Genomic DNA, 14,823 nt, shown 5'->3' on the forward strand with positions numbered 1-14,823 from the left:
GGGGCGCGCACGCCTCCGACGGACACCCCCAGCGGGGAGTCGGGTTTGCAGAGTCTGGGGCTGGGCGAGACCTGCGGGAGGTTCCCACTGGGCTCCGCGTGGCTCCTTTAGGCTGTGCTTCCAAATCCTATTTGTAGACTCGTGTATTCAGGGAAGCAGTCCTAGACGCGTAATTTTGGAAATGAGGAAACAGGCCCAAGTGGAGTGATTTGTTTACTTCCCTGAAGTGTAGGCGTGGCAGCCCAGGTCCCTTCGCTGTTGGTGCAGGGCTCTTCCCCTTAGGGTCAAATATCGGAGGAAACCGGGCAGCTTTCGCTGAATCTTCAGTGATCGCTGCCACAGGCCTTGCTGCCTGCTAAACTCAATGTGCCCAAGTCCTGTGACTTAGTGCCCTGACCCTTGTCCTCTACCTCGCCGTGGACTGAGCTCAGCTCAGGATTTGTGGGAGGCAGGCAGGCAGACAGACATGAGCAGATGAAGGAAGATGGGCCAGGTGCAAAAGATCACCAGAGCGGAAAGCCCCGGGTTGCTAGCATTGGGCAAACTGGGAAGACAAGGACCTCGGTCCCAGGGTAATCTTCCCTCCCCTGGCATATGTCTAGTCATGGAGCCTCCCCTGGCTTACCTCTGGTCATGGGGTTTTGACCCTCTGACCTTTTCTCCCTAGAAATACCATGGCCTCAGTTGTATTTCAGCTCCAGGCTCAAACAACATACAAGCTATGCCATGGCTGACTTCAGCACCAGTTGCATTCAATAATGGTGCTGACCAATTTGTGCAGACCAAACCCTGAAAGGACTTACCTGGAAAGCTGATGAAAATTCTAATGAGATCCTTCCCTGGGACCTGCCCTAAAATCCAGGAGCATAGCCTTTCCCCTCCCCATCTCCCTCTTCTTCCTCCCTACCTCTTCTTCCTCCTTACCCCCAGGGACATTACCCTCACCTTCCTTTCTCCTAAGCTCCAAGGGCCCTTCCTTTGTCACTGAAATTTGTTCTCTGAGTTCATTTCTTCTACCTCTGTATTTTCTAAATAAACCTTCTCTTATAGTTTGAGTCTTGGCTCTGAATTTTTTCCTAGCCAGAACTCAAGTACCAAGGTTGCCGAACCAAGGTCTAGTCTGACTCCACCGATCTCACACCTGCTGCCAACAGATTGAGGCATCTGGAAGTTTTTCTGGAGCCCTGATGGGGCAATCCACCAAGGTCTACTTCTCTGAGGGACTGCAGCAGCGAGGTAATCTCCATAGGAAAAGCGAGGCAATCTAGGCGAAAAGGTGGCTTGGAGTGCTTTTGCAGGATGCTTTACAAATGACTGCAGACTGAAGAAATATCATGTGGCCATAATCAAACAATTGGGTCCATTTACCCTGCTAGTACCACCAAGCCTTGGTCTAAGGCCGAGGGACAGAAGGGACAGTGATTCAGAGTTCTAGGTGATGAATGACCCTTATCCCCTCACTCCTAACCCAGTATCATTTCGTGGACTCCTGCCCAGACCTAGCGAGAGAGGGAATTGTGATAAAGAGGATGCTGTAATCCTGTCCTTGTGGATGAGGGCAGAGACAGGAAAACTGTTATGTAATCCTTTGTGTGGCTACATTTTTACCCCCAAGTCTTGGTAAGTCTTGGGAAAGATAGATTTGCCATCCTGCAGAGAAATGACTCTAAGACTTTTAGATTTTAAAGACCAGTTTAAAATAAAAGAAAGGAATGTACTTAGATTACTAGCTTTTTATTGTGCTAAGAAAGACAGTAAAAATTGTACCACACATATCAGTGAAACAGGAATTTTTAGGAGTGAAAAAGACAAGTTTTAGGAAATTTTAGAAATCAAGGGGACCATGGAAAAAGTACTGGGCTGCAAAACAGCAGAAGGTATATTTCCATAGAATAGGGAAGCTGAAAAGCTGCAACAGGTACATTTCCATAGAATGAAGGAGCTGGGAACAGCAAAAGGTCTATATTTACAAAATAAAGGGAAGGAAGCCCTTCATCCAGAAGGAGAAGAAAGCCCAAATGGAATAGGAAAACAATAAGGAAGGAGTGGGGGGGAGAACTTTACATGTCCCATGTGAGGTTCGACCTTTGAGCTCAGGAGTTACTATAGTAACCAGTCTAAGAGAATAGTGACCAATCAGAGGGGATATCAAGGCACCAGGATCTGCAGCCTTTATAAGCCATAGGGAAAAGGAACTTTGTGGGACCCTTTCCCTCTCCCCACGTAGGAATCCATTCTGTGGGGCTCTTTCCCTCTCCCCACGTGGGAGCCTGTACTTGTTCTTCAATAAATCTCCACCTTTGCTATACTATCCTCTGTTCATGGATTCATTCTTCAACTCCGGTGGACAAAGAATCCGGGTTCCAGTCCAAAAATTCTGTATCATCAGTGTGGCATTTCATAAACAAAAGATTTTCACACCATATTTTAGGAAGGATAGAATCACAGAATAAAGTTCTTTAAATGAATAAATTGAGCTTTTTGGAAAATTCCACCCAATTTTTCTATTTTGTTTTATTTGGCTGCATATGGGCTGTGGTCCTCAGTCTACAGTTTGAGACTGACTATCCAGAGAACTAGTCAGAAAGGATAGTGAAGCAGGCCGGATGAGCTGGTGGGAGAAGACGTGGGTGCAGCTAAACTCTTGCCATAGTCTGCTCACTGTCCTGGACTGAGTCACCACTGCCCTGGATTGAGTTACATACTTCCCTTGGCCTCATTTGCCCTCCGATAAGATGAAAAGGCTACAGTAGATGATCTCTAAAGCCCTTTCCAGCTTTAAAAATCTCTTGATTCCATGATTGTGCTTACTGAAATCTGGGGCTTTCCCCTTTACTAAGTCATCTGACACTAGGTCCCCACCCACCCCCCTCACGTTGAGTCAGGCTGTACACCTCACAGTCTTCTTTGCTCATTCCATCTCAATAATTTCCCATGTTCAGGAAAAATAAAATCCTTTCTTCCTCTTTCACATTTATTCCTAGTTACCATCCTAGACAAATCTGAATTTCTGCCATTGCCTAACCAGTCTTTCCTCCTCCAGTGTTTCCTGCTTCAAACTCACCACCAACATAGTTCTTCCTAAGACATCCATTTCTCTATTCCGATATCTGTGATGGCTATCTCATGCCCACAGGGTGAAGTCTTAACTCCTGTCTTCAATTGCTCAAAGTCAAGCTTTCATTCTAGCCTGATTAGTTTCCTTCATTTCTCCAGCGAACACTGTACAGTCCAGTTCCAAGTTGCCTGGTGCTCACATAATGATTGTGCCTGACCTTCCTCCTTCTTCATTCTACAGCTCTAATCTCATTATCTCTCTGAGGGACTGTATAGCATTTCTTATCTATGTTCAACACTTTGACATGCACATCATGAGACTATTACCTGCTTCACCTCTTTCACTGCTATCTGTAGGTCAGCTTACAGATCATCTCCAAACCCATGGAAGCCTGTTTTTCACTGCATTTATATCTCCCCACAGTATCTACCACCATGAATATTAGAGATAATGAATATTGGTCATTTCAAAAACAAAATGTGTATTTCTCCCATTTCATCCTATCCCCATTTTCATTTCCTGTTTCATATTCTAACTCCTCAGAGAACCTTTCCTTGGTGACTTTTCAGGGAAATTTATCAGGGGCAAGAAGAGAGCATGTCAGAGATCATGAGGTTCCTCAAGTAGGCTCTCCTCTCTAATATACATGTATTTGACATAGACTTCTAGAGCAAAGCTATCGTCTGTGTGGCTTAACCATCCAGAGGGTGACAGGGAACCTGGGAGTTTAGAGTAAAAAAGGAGGAAAGGTCAGTAATGGTTTGACCTTAAAGAGCAAGGTCTTGTATCTCCTCAAATCCCCCTCTGCAGGCCGTCTCACACAGGCTTTGACAAAGCATAGCTCCTCGTAGCTTTTTCTAGAAGCCACTCTCAAGTCGGGGAAGACATAAGAACCAAAGGGAAAAACCCCACAAATAGAAGCACAAAGCCTAGACAGATTGTAAGGGAGAGAAGTTGTCAGAGAATGCAAATTCGGTTGATAACGAAAGCAAATTCAGCAACCAGACAAATTGCTCTTCCTTTTGTTCAATGTCAGGACAAGTAGCATCAATGTTCAAGTACTTTTTCTTTCCCAATTAGACCAGCTTGCACTCAGGTAGCCCGGCGACCAAAGCAACAGATAAGTCAGAACGAAAGTTTAAGTCATGTGCTAATTAAAGAAAGCATCATTAGCCAGAGACAAGTGTGAGAGGGTGGGGGTTGATTCGCAGCTGTGAAATCATGGGACAATCAGAATTACCAACTGGGACTGAGGTGGGAAATACCATTCCTCTTTTATAATATGCTACTAAGGAATTACAAGAGAGAAAGAGCCAGTTTGAATCACCTAATTGCCAGAGTTTAGACTCTAATGGCTGTGCTAGTATTTATATTTCCCATATAAGTGTATTTGAAGTATGAAGAATATGACAATTAACACACTTATATGGTAATTTAGAATCAGCCTGCCAAGGATAATGTTCATAACCCCAAATCAACCTTGTAGTTTTACATAAATAATGAAGGGAATTTTAACCAAGGCAGCCTGGAATGTTGGATAAAGTAGAAGACCCAGATTTTGTTCCTTATACCACAAGCTTGCTATAAGATATTGTTGAAATGACCTATTGTATGCATTTCAATGTTTCACAACTTGAATTATTATAATTAGATTAACATGGTGCCTAGAAATAACAACATATATATTCATTGACCAAAATAAAGGAACAAATAAATAATTCTATTCCCAGAAGGGTTGCTGAGTGTCTCTAAGGGGTTGTATTTACATTTGAGGTAACTACCACTAGGTAGAACTAGTATGTGTATGCTCAGATAAGCAGGTAGTGGGGTAATAAAGATGTCCTCATAAGCAATTGTTTATAAATATATATGTAACTTTGCTACACTAACAGCACATTTTGGGGATAATATCCAATTTCTATGTAAATTTAACATTATTCAAAAATTTTTGATATGTCAGATATCTGGGAGAAACCACTTTTAATTTTCCCCATAAATGAACTCACAATTCAGTTCTCAGGACTACTGTACTCTCTGTTCAATTGCAGTGGTAGCAAAGTCAAATGCCTACAGCTAAAGGCCGTGCAAGTGACAAAAAGTGAGTTGTGATCAGACAAGCACATTATTTATTAAGTTGTTACTTAGCTCTAGTCAACACCTGTTGCCACAGGAACATGGAAGAAATAGTGTCATCTTATCTTCTGATTATTTTTTTAAAGCTCATGGAAATCTAAATAATTGTGTTAAAACCACATAATGCACAAGTTTTTTGAAAACGTGCAGGGATTAAAATTAACAACCACACACATAAAAAAAAAGCCTGCATCTTCAGCAACCCTTGTTTTAGTGACACATCCAAAAGGTGATAAATCAGAAGTATATTCTTGTTTCTATGGGTAGCCTGGTTTCCAAAAGCTTTTGAGTCTTACTTTCCTCTGGAGCTATATTTTGTTGTGCTCAAATATTGGCTTAATTGCCTATTAGCTGATAATCCTTAGGTAAGTGTTATAGATTAAATGTTTTTATTTCTCCAAAATTCATAGGTTGAGACCTAATCCCCAATATGATGATATTGGGAGGTGGGGTCTTTAGGAAGTGTCAAGATTATGGGGGTAGAGCCCTCAATAATGAGATTAGTGCCCCTATAGAAGAGACCCCACAGAAATTCCTTGCCATTTCTGCCATGTAAGGTTATAGTGAAGTGGGCTCTTACCAAACACTAAATCTACAAGTGTCATGATCTTGGACTTCCCAGCCTCCAGAACTGTAAGAAAAATTGTTTTTCATTATGTTGTTATAGCTGCTGGAACAGGATAAGACAGTAAGTTACTTACCCTCTCGATGTGGCACACAGACTCTAAGATGGCCCCCAATGACTTATGTATCCTAACATGCACACTTTTGTGTAATTCTTAAGTGTGGACAGAAGCTGTGACTTGCTTCTATCCAACAGAATATGTCAAAGTGTTTGGCTGTCACTTCCATAATTAGGTTACAAAAGACTGACTTTTGTCTTGCTGGCAGACCTCCCCTTGTAGGCTTGATGAAACAAGTTGTCATGTTGGGGAGGCCCATGTGACAGGAGCTGAGGGTGTCCACTGGATGATAGCCAGCTTGGAATTGAGGCCCTCAATTCAATGTCCCAAAGGAACTGAATCTAGTCAACAATCATGTTTGTGAGATTGGAAGCAGATCCTTTTCCACTTGGGCCTTCAGATGAGACCTGACCCCTAAACAACACATTGATTGCAAACTCATGGGAGGCCTTGAAGCAGAGGCCCACTAAGTCATGCTTCATAGAAAATATGACATAAGCTCGATCGGTGTGGCTCAGTGGTTGAGCATTGACTTATGAACCAGGAGGTCACGGTTTGATTCCGCATCAGGGCCTATGCCCAGGTAACAGCCTCAATCCCCAGTAGGGGGCCTGCAGGAGGCAGCCGATCAATGATTCTCTCTCATCATTGATGTTTCTATTTCTTTCTCCCTCTCCCTTCCTCTCTGAAATCAAAAATATATTTTAAAAAAGAAAAGAAAATGTGACATAATAAGTGTTTGTTGTTTTAAGCCTCTAAGTTTGTGGTCATTTGTTGTATAACAATAGATAATGAATATGCCACAACTTACTTTTCTCATTTCTAAAATGGAAAAGATAATAGTACTGCCCCACCCCACCCGCGTCCCATCACCACCACCAACGTAGCCTATTGTGAGACTTAAATGAGATAATTCATGTAAAGTGCTTCGTACAGTGCCTGGCACATAGACAACTCATTAGTGTTGGCAACTTTTCCTCAGTCAGATCCCAGAAGTGAAGTCAGGCATCTTAGCGAGAAAGGTGTAATAGGCAGAAGCTCAGAGAGCTATTTCAGTGTTGCTTCAGGCTCAAGGGACAAATTGTGAGATTGTGTTGGGCAGAGGGAAATTCATTCCCACTTGTGTACTATCATTGGGCAACTTAGCTGTGGAGCCTGACAGAGCTACAGGGATACATATGGAAGCCATGGGTGCCATGTCCTCATGAAGGGCAGAGGCTCAGCCTTTCTCTAGAGGAAGTGGGCAATGAAGTAGAAACTAGAGAAGAATATTAGTGGATTTATTCTTGAGCACATGTGACAAACCTCCCTGGGAAAACCCAGAAACAACTGAGCCAGTCTGTGAGATGAGGCTCTGCAGGGTGATGAGTCTTACCAATAATATTTGTAGCTGATACCTAGCCAGTTTGGCTCAGTGGATAGAGTGTCGGCCTGAGGACTGAAGGGTCTTGGGTTCAATCCCAGTCAAGGGCACATACCTTGGTTGCAGTCTCCTCCCCGCCCCAGGCCCTGGTCAGGGCATGTGCAGGAGACAACCAACCAATGTGTTTCTCTTACATTGATATTTTTCTAAAACTCAATGGAAAAACATCCTCAGATGAGGACTTTAAAAAAAGAAGAAGATTTGTAGCTGAATCTTTTCATTAAGCCTCATAGTATCAATCTGGTTACCTTAAATGGCCTAGAGACAGTCTGCTATGGATTGCCATTACTTCATACTTTGAGATGGCAGCGGAGTTTTCACAGACCTTTCCTTTGACTGACCTTATACATTTCTGGGAGCAGGGGCAAACTGATCCTCAGGGTCAACAGATTATTTTCCACTCCAGTGAAATATCTGAGATAATAAGCTAAGTTAACTTGTCATGATGCTAAGACAAAATATTTCCTGAATAAGTAAGCTAACCAGCATTACTTTCACTTATATTCAGTTATACAAACAACTCAGGATGTGTTCAAAATGTGGAAGATGGGGCTAGGGAAAAAAAATATGTGTAAGCAAAGCAATAATTATGAGTTGATATTAATGATCCCTCAAAGTAGGTCAAGTCATTGTAGTGGGAAAGCCTCTGTCACAGAAATCTTGGTAGTACTAGTAAAAAATGCAGCCTTTGGGGAGTTTCCCAAACAAAAGGAGAATTAGATGTCTTTCTGAGGATGGATGAGAGAACAGTAAGACCTAGAAAGCAAGAGTGGGCCTTTCTAATTCTCTCCTCCAGGAATCCAAGGATTAAGGGATGAGAATGTTCTCCATTTCTATCAGCTCACAAAGCAAAGCTAGGGTCTGGCAAATGGCCCCATGGTTTCTCTCTCGACTGACTCTCCCTTGAGGAAAACAAAACTCTGGGAGAGGTACGTGTCTTCTTTCTCTCAAGGTTGGGAGGTTTGAAGTCAATGCAGCTATGTGAAAGAGCAGTCCTCTGAGTGGAAAACAGAACTATGAATGTGAGCCTTTGATGGTTGTGAGATCTTCTAGAACCACCTATTAAAAGGCATATAACCCTCAAATAGGTACTTTATTTAGAAGGATGATGGTAGCAGAAGAAGATCTGAAGCATGGGAATGAGAGGTACTCAGGCCCTCAGGATGGTGAAAGGGGAGGTGGAGGCCTCCAAATTTAGATCTGAAAGTTTACCTTCTATTTTTTCCATCTGTAGTCTATAGAGGGAAGCTAAATCTACCCAACAATCCTAAGTCTGTATCTGTTTCTTTGTTTTCATATGAATTGCACATTAAGTATAATCAGATCTGCATAAGATACAATTCTGACATCATCATCTTCAATTTGCCTTGATATTCCCAGGTCCTATTATAATGTAGAAATTTTATTGAGTTTCTGGACACAAAGGAAGAACCAAAGTTAATTGCCCTTGATATCCTTTTCACAGAAGTCTTCACTAGCATTTTATGTTCCCCAAGGCATTATGACATTTCATGTCATCCATATTTTATTAGTAGAAAAGACAGTAAAACCAATTTCTGAGCCATGGCCTGAGTATAGGACCTGACTCCCACACACTGTGATTTAATTAACAAGAGACTGAAAACAAATATACTCATACAAAAACTAAATTAACCCTAAATTGACTTGCAGTTCATTTACGGGATGCTTAATTTTATTTCCAACCTGAAATGGAACCATCTGAAGCAACCCTACATAGGTCATTCGTTAAAGCCTGTCACCGCAACCCAACTGCCTTGCGTCACCTTCTTTGTGTGCATCTGTCCCCACGTCTGCCTCAAGTTGAACAAGCTGGCCACACCCTGATTCTGCTAGCCCTCTCCTCAGTACATCTTATGTAGAGAAATATTATAAGCAACATATACTTGCATCTCTTCCCTTCCTTAATGAGGTTACAATAATGTTCCTTGGAGAAATAGAACTGCCTGATGCCTCAGCACTTAAATAACTTTCAGTTGCTTTCACATTTGGTTACATGCTTTTAATATTTGTTATAGAACATAAACATTTGTGAAATAGAGGAAAGCAGGCTTCAGAAAGAGACAGAAGGCAAATAGCACTTTTCAGGACTGGTCTTAATGTGAAGTATGTCAACATCAATGCACCTGATCTAATGGTTGCATGGCGTAATATAAAAAGCCACATTGAAGCAACCTAAGATGTGTGAAAAAGATATGGATCTCAGGATCAGGGATAGGGAGTAGGTGGATGGTAATAGAATTGACTGAGAGGATCTGGTCAAGAAAATCCTCTTTATTCCCTATGGACCCCTGGGGCATAAGCAAACCTGGGAATATCCAAAATAACTTCCAGCCTTGGCCAAACTTTGCTGAAGTAAGAGCAGCTGCCCTGAGCCAAAGAGATGGGACTGGCTCACACTCCAGCTCAGGAAAAATATTCTTACTTTGACCCTCCGCTACTGAAATTCTGGACACCATTGCTTGGTTTTGCTATTTTCACTAACAGAGGCAAGTTCTTTCCCCAGAAATGTCAGGTATTGCATTTATCTTTCTAAGTGCAGTTATTTTGATTAGCTACTTTAGGTGAAGAGCCCCTCACATTATATACTACATTTTAAATTATTTTAATTCATTTTTATAACCAGTTACTATAATGTCACTATGCGTCCTGTGAGTTACCCCTACTTAGCATTTGGGGAAAGAGGGAGAAAGAGCGTTTAAGCGAGCCCTGCCTCCAGGTGTCACAGCACTGAAGTGGAGGTAGAGTTGGGATCTTTTGATTCTGTAGTTGCCCTGTTTCAGGAACAAGGTGAGCAAATCAATTGTACCTAAGTGTTGGAGATCCTAGCCAGAACTTTGCTGGAGATCCAGACCAGAACTTCGCTGGAGTTCCAAACCAGAACTTTGCTGGAGATCCTAGCCAGAACTTGGCTGGAGATCCTAGACAGAACTTGGCTAGAGATCCTGGCTAGGCTGCTGATCAACTGAACGCTGTCTCCGTGCCATTCCTTCTTCGCCAACTCCGTCCACACCTTTGGGGACCCCTGGACCTGTTGGGGCTGGACCCCAACATCTAAGAAGTGATTAACCCACGATTTTATAAATGAAAACACTAAAGGCCGACTCTAAATGCCCGAGGACACGGTGTTAATTATTGTAGTCAGAGCACCCAGGACTCAGCAAACCTACAAAGTGGCACCTGTACCACAGTGATGCAGCATCTTGCACTAAAAAGAACGACGTACCATAGGGAATCAATACCTCCTTTTTCAGAGTGTTTAGGATGTTTTCTTTCTGGACTTGTGCAGCTCACAAGGAGAAATTCCAGATGTGGTGGCCCAGCCCACCCTATATCTGTATCATCGCTACACATCATATACAGGCTAACAAAAGGTCAAGTTTTCTTGCTTGTAAGTGAAATTATACCTTTTCACAGTGACAATGAAATTGTTTAAAACGTGGAGTCTCTGTGTGTATGGAGAGAAGAAGAAAGAGGATTAAAGAGGATTTTGGTGATGAAAAGATTAAAACTAGATACCGAACTCACCCCACAGGCATCAGGGATTTGTGGGTCAAGGACAGGGGGGTTCAGTGGGACAGAAAAGGCATCTACAGCGTTGGTGGGCATCTACAATGACTTTATGTGTCCTATTTCATTCACAAATCCATTTAAATAACAAAGCATGCCATAAACCACACAAGAAAGAAACATAATGTATTATTTTTCAATAAAAGAAAAAAAATCTTTGTTATCATGTTTAGAAAGAAGACATTTAAGCTTGGAAAAATCCCACATCCTTCACAGAAGTCAATTCAAATCGTTCACTGATCACGTTTCTGCAATTTGCTCCAATTAATATCAGTTAAATATTTCCTTAATATTAATATCAACTTTAGACTCAGAAGGAGCTGCTGAAGGGACAGAAACTAAGGAATTTACTGTAATTCAGAAGCACTGGAGGCGGGGAAGGAAAAGCAATGCCACTGGAGTCAGCCCCTGAAATACAACCCCGTTTAGAATGCCTGGTCACGGGAAAGGCAGGGCCAGGGCCTAGCCTTCCGTCCTGTGAACTTGGAGAAGCTGCACTCTGCCTTGACCTCCCCCAACCTGATCGCCTCTGGCTGCATGACCCATGCTCCCATGCCAGCTTTCTGGCATGGCTGCTGCTGGCTGACTCCGCTCCGGCCTGGGCCAGGTTGGCCAGGGTCCACTGGTTTGGTCGTGACCCTGAGCCTGTGGCCCTGGCTTCCTCGCTCAGCCTTTGGTCTTCCCTGACTCTCTTGGGAATGAAGAACAGAGACATACTGAAAGCTGCAGGACTAGATACACTGGGAAAATTATGTTTTAGTTGATAAAAGTGACTCCATTATAATAGGACCTTGTAGGATAAAATTATTAAGTACCCTGTAATAAGATCCTATAAAAATGTCTACTATCTTCCCCTATGAATACATTTGAATTTTCTTTTTTTACATTTAAATTATTTATTGTACATTTGAATTTTCAAGATTTGAAGCAAGGGTACATGAAATAAAACTCATGCAATAGGTATGGCCATACAGAATAGAAGAGAAAGCTATAAAAGCAAAAGGCAATGACCATTTTTAAATACAGATAGCAACAACACATGGCAGAAATTTACAGAGTTCTATGGCTTGTATTGGACACCTCACATTTTTTAGGTTAATGTAAGACTGTGTGGTATTTCTGTGTTAATAATGGCTCAGAAGCTCAGGGCTACATACCCTAATATCAAGCTAAAATCAGCTTAGTGGTGGATCAAGTGTCTGGAAGTACGGACTGATGCCAGACATGATGGATTTCCAATTAAGATGTCAGCGGGTGTGCTCAAAACCATCTGGGAATTTAAAAAGTAACTCATGCCGAGTTTCCATATTTGTCTTGGCTTCTCTAACAAAGATATTTTTTTTGCATTTAAAAAACATTCCATACAATGAGGGATTTCTATTTTTAAAAGGTTATTTGTACAATTAAAAATGTTTTCATTTATCTTAGATACCTCATATAAATGGAATCATGCAGCATTTGTATTGCAACTGTCTTATTTTACTTGGCATAATGGCCTCCAGATTCATCCATATTGTTGCAAATGGCAGGGTTTTCCTCTTTGTTAAGGATGAAAAATATTTTGTCCTATTCATCTACCACATTTTCTTTATCCATTCATCTATCAGTGGACATTTAGGTTGTTTCCATATCATGCTATTATGAATGATGCTGTAATGAACGTGGGCATTTAGATATCTCTTCAAGATCCTGATTTCAATTCTTTTGGATATATACTCAGGTGGTTGCTAGGGCTGGGAGAGTGGGCAATGGGGAGCTGATGGACAATGGGTATGAGTTTTAGTTATACAAGATGAATAAGCTGTAGAGATCTGCCGTGCAACACTGTGCCTATAGTTAACACTACTGTAGTGTGCACTTAAACTTTCGTTACGAGGTAGATCTCATTTTAGATGTTCGGATCTCACACACACACACACACACACACACCCCCCACAGAACTTCAAGTTCCATCTATGCAAAGAAGTCAGTGCATGCTTTTTATGTCTCCTCATGGAAGCAGTCTCCTCACTACTCAGAACTCGGGTAGAAAGATCATAGTGGGTTTTATAAAAATGGGGGATTGAATTGTCACTCAATATTTAGTAGATATATTTAATCATGAAAAGTAATACAATTTAAATTTGTTGAAATTAGTGTGTTTATTTATGTTAAGCAATATACAATGGATACCTGTATTTTTAAGAATTGCTAATTATTGGATTAATTGGCATAAATAAAAATAAATTCATGATAAAAAAATAAAAAGTAAATGTTTTATTACAGTAAATTTCAAGCAAATTGAAAAGTAGAGAAACTAACATACTAAACCCTTTTTACCCATCACCAGTTTCAATAATTATAACATCGCGGACAATCTTGTTTCATCAGTACCCGCCTCTGCTCACCTGGGTTATTTAGAAGCCAAGTCCAGGCATTGTATAATTTCCTTATGCAGTATGGAAAGATAGGGACTACTTCTGTAAATGCATGCACAGTGTCATCACACCTTAAAAATAATAATTCAGTATTATCAGGAAACATCAGGTCAGTGCTCAAATGCTCCCAATTGTCTTATAAAAAATGTTTACATCTTTTTAAACATTAGAAACAAATCAGATCTATACTTTGCCATTGGTTGGTATATCTCCTAAATTTCTCTTTTTTGAAGTGGTGCTGTAATTGAGCTAAAACACAATCCACTGTTCAACAGACACATACAGCCTTGTAAGCACCATCACAATAAAGATTCAGAATATTTGCATTATTTCAAAAACTTTCCTTATGTACCTTGATTGTCAATCCCTCCCCTCACCCTCAATCCTCAGCAACCACTTGACTGTTTCCTATCCTTACAGGTTTGCCTTTTCCCAAATGTCACACAAATCTATTCACACCATATAGCACTTAGTAGTATAATAAATTTAAGATTCAGCCATGTTGCTGTATGTATTAGGAATCTCTCCCTTTTTATTGCTGAGTAGTATTCCACAGTTTGTGTAATCATCCACCCTTAGAAAGACTTTTGGGTAATTATGATTTTGAATATTGCTTTCAATATCTTAACATCCCATAGATTAGAGGCCAAAAGTTGAAATACGGAGATAGGATTGCAATAAGTACATACACTATAAGCAGTAAGAAATAATTGCCTGAAAGTCTGGTAAAAGGGGAAAAGGTAGGAAAATTCAAACTAAAAAAAAAAGATCTGTCTTGTTATTAAACACTGATGGGTCCTGAGAATAGTGCTGTATCTGATGTTTATAATAACACTAGTGGCCCTGTGCACGAATCGTGCGCAAGTAGCTCGCTGCCGCTTGCCTCAGCTGGCCGCCTGGCCCACCGCTGCTCGTAGCTCTCTGCCGCTCATAGCTCGCTGCCCCGCCCTCCTGTAGCTCTCTCCACTGCTTGTAGCTCGCTGCCCTGCCCTCCTGCTGTTGGTGGTTACACGTCATGGCATAACGACCATTTGCATATTACCTCTTTATTATATAGGATTCTTTAGCATGTGAGAAAAAGTAGATATGTTCTGTGAATTTTTTTCTAAGAAATAGGAGCATGTGTATTTATCAAGATTTCTATTTAACATGGTTAAAACAAAACAAAAAATATAGCTAAAAAGAACATCCTACTTTCCTATATTACTTAGCTTTTTAGAATATTTAATTTCCAGAGGTTTCTGGATAGTCAAGTTTTCCCTGGAAATTTTTAATAGAATTATCTCTAAACAGAAGCAACATAACCCATGGACAGACAGACAATAGGGTGGTGGAGACCTGGGGCAGGGACCGGGGGTGGGCTATGAGGGGTCAATGGGAGAAAAAAGGGGACATATGTAATACTTTCAGCAATAAATATTTTTTAAAAATTAAAATAAATAAACAGAACCAACAATACTTTTTAAAAGTGTATATTTTTATTTATTTTAGAGAGAGAAAGGGAGAGGGATAGAGAGATAG

General features: G+C 41.1%; 1 protein-coding gene across 1 annotated transcript in view; it reads right to left on the bottom strand.

The window, feature by feature from the left end:
- FBXO30 (F-box protein 30) overlaps positions 1 to 12,116 on the bottom strand; it is a 33,738-nt gene extending 21,622 nt beyond the window's left edge. Inside the window, exons 1-2 of the mRNA XM_014531288.1 lie at positions 12,110 to 12,116; positions 7,623 to 7,638 (exon numbers count right to left, since the gene is read on the bottom strand). The gene's annotated coding sequence lies outside the window, so the exon portion shown is untranslated. The remainder of the gene's footprint in view (positions 1 to 7,622; positions 7,639 to 12,109) is intronic.
- Positions 12,117 to 14,823: the final 2,707 nt, after the last annotated feature.

Source organism: Myotis brandtii, unplaced genomic scaffold (assembly GCF_000412655.1).
Source record: "Myotis brandtii unplaced genomic scaffold, ASM41265v1 scaffold8, whole genome shotgun sequence".
Lineage (NCBI taxonomy): Eukaryota > Metazoa > Chordata > Mammalia > Chiroptera > Vespertilionidae > Myotis > Myotis brandtii.